Source organism: Lepisma saccharinum, chromosome 18 (assembly GCF_977018435.1).
Source record: "Lepisma saccharinum chromosome 18, izLepSacc3.1, whole genome shotgun sequence".
NCBI classification, from domain to species: domain Eukaryota; kingdom Metazoa; phylum Arthropoda; class Insecta; order Zygentoma; family Lepismatidae; genus Lepisma; species Lepisma saccharinum.
In genome coordinates, this window is record NC_139246.1 from 27,567,952 (window position 1) to 27,570,652 (window position 2,701).

The following is a 2,701-nucleotide window of genomic DNA, read 5'->3' on the forward strand; positions in this document are numbered from 1 at the left end:
CGTATATTTTATTCTCGCACGTAGGCCTACATAAATATTTCACCATATGGGCCTCTATATTTTATAAATAACCATGAAATATTTGAAATGTTTTCCTTATTGTTTTTATATTAATGAAACAGTGATAGTTTTATAATAATTAATAAATTGTAATGTATGTATTTTAATCGCAATGTCACATCACCTTAAAATGAAAGAAATTGAACGAAAAAGAGCCTCCCATTTGAACCTTATGATAAAAAGAGATAGCCCAGGTTTTAAACCCAGCATTCGCCACTGATAGACAGGTAGGGAAACCGAGAATTATTTGCATATCCTTTGAACACGTCTTATCAGAGGAAAGTGTATTGAAATGGTTATACTGCAACATTATTCATACTGACATAGATAAACATATTATTCTAATCTGTATTCTTTTTACTCTTATTTTTTAAAAAAATCAAAAAAATCTGAGATTTGAAAATTTATTTAAATCAAATTGGTATTACATATAATTTCAGTAGGATTACTGTAAAGGTTACTCCAACTAATCATAAAATGCAATAAAAGGATGTAAAAATCTATGATCTATGTTGATTCATCTTCAGTCATTTCACAGCTTGAGCTTCGCTTCATTTCCAGGCTGCATTTTTGTAGTTCTTACTAGCCCCAGAAGTAAGGGAAACCTGCAGAAATAAATGGGTATATTCTACCTTAGATACATTCACGTTATTACTGTGATTCAATGTCAAGATTATTACATAACAGGATATGAAAAGTAAGTTGCATTGTAATCAATGTTTTTCGGAATGAATACTCGGTGAATCAACATTGTACAGCGGATTCAATCGGCCTTTGGACTATGATCAGCTTACATGAACACGAAGTGCACTTGAAACAAACCGACGACAAACTTTGATCACGAAGTGAATATTAGGAGTTATTTCCTGAATCTTCTTTTGTAAACTAAGAAGAAAATCACAAAAACACAATAATTATTAAATAAGAAAACAATCCTTGAATCTGTTATTGAGACTTATGAATAGATTTGACAATATCGAAATGTTAACGATGGATTAAAGATTTGATTTTCTCAATGTAGGTACATTTCAGAGATTATCGTTCAAATTCATATAGTTGGTATTAACCTACATATGGACAAACTTTGATGTATTTTTTTAAAGAATTGTGCCAATTGCAATTCTACATCAATAATAATATCATTGAGTTTTCGCGATCGAATACCACACGTTCTGAATAAGAACTCACCCCACATGAAGTTGGCTGTCTTCATGTCCTCTCCTTTCTGCTGCATAGGAACTGGAGCTCTCTGAGGATAGGGCATTGGATAAGGTACAGCCACTGCCACGCAGACAAGCAGTGCGAGGAATACAATGATCTGCAAAAAATTGAGAAAGATTTGATTTTTTATTTCATGTCTTCATTTACATATTTAGGTTAATCGCTACGATGCAGATGAATTATGATAATATCTACTTCATGACGGTTTAAATATAGAATACAATCCATTCTCGCGGGTTATACACGCACCTAGAGCAGCTGGCACGTAAGAAAGTAAAGATATTACTGCTCGAGAAAGCTGACAAATTTGAATTGTCAAAATAGTATGGTTTAACTGAAACCATTAAAAAAAACTCACAAAATGTATCTAAGAGAAATCCAAAAACTTTATTAGAGTTCATGTTTCAGCTATGATAATTAGTTTCCTTATTTAGTTATTTCATGTTGATTTCCTGTTTCGATTTGTACATATTTTCCTTCAACACAGCGTGCGACGTGGTCAGAGATTTATCTATGACGTAATAACGTTACACACAAAAGCAATAAATTTGAAGTTTAATTTTGACTTCCACGTTACACAATTTTAACTTGAAACATATGCTTGTTTCTTTGAAGAATATTGATGTAATGAAATGAGCGCTACACAATCATACAATGTAATGTATGCACTATCATACATTCCTGCATATGGTAGGCTTACCTTAGAAATCATGACTGCCTTCCTTGTGTGAATCTCCTTTTCTGTGTAAATCGGCAAATTATGAATGGCTTGTCATGTTGTCTTGTACTTTTATACTTCTTTTCAGCCTTCACATATTACGGTTTTATTCATATATTTCCTCATCATTGCTCTTCTGTAGCTTATTACACAATTAAATCAGGAAGTAAGAACAGTAGATGCCATCGTTCATCAGGTTTGATTCACTTCAAAGGCTTCAATAAACCCTGACGAAGCGATTTGAAAAGTAAAAATCAAGAATGTTAATAATGTTATGGAAACAACATCAACAACAAATAATATTTTGTTTGTAATCGTACAACAGGAAAAACAATTATCATTGTTTTGCATATATTTTTTTTAATAAGTTCTGATTGAATAATTTGAAATATTTTTTTTCGCCATTAAAATCTTCAATGCATAACTAGAAGTGTTATAATAAACTTCTAATCATGTATATTTTTATAATGTATGTTCTGTACATATTCGTTGAACGCTGGTCGCACGGAAAATTTACTCACTTGTAAAGATAGGCCTTTTCATTTTTTTATTCATATCTTAATAATATTGAACTTATTGAATAAGTTACTATTCAAGGAATATATCGTAACGAACTGCGAGGATTGTGGGATCTTACCAAGAATCTTAACCATTATGCTTGGGTGATGTAGCTTTGTCATTCATTCATCCTCACTGGTGAGC

At 31.7% G+C, this 2,701-nt stretch overlaps 1 long non-coding RNA gene across 1 annotated transcript; it reads right to left on the reverse strand.

Annotated features, from left to right (window-relative positions):
* Positions 1-623: 623 nt before the first annotated feature.
* On the reverse strand, positions 624-2,050 carry LOC146002494 (uncharacterized). The gene is made up of 3 exons (XR_014443720.1): positions 1,982-2,050; positions 1,249-1,378; positions 624-665 (listed from the first exon to the last, which is right to left on the reverse strand). It is a non-coding gene; the product is annotated as an uncharacterized LOC146002494 (long non-coding RNA).
* Positions 2,051-2,701: the final 651 nt, after the last annotated feature.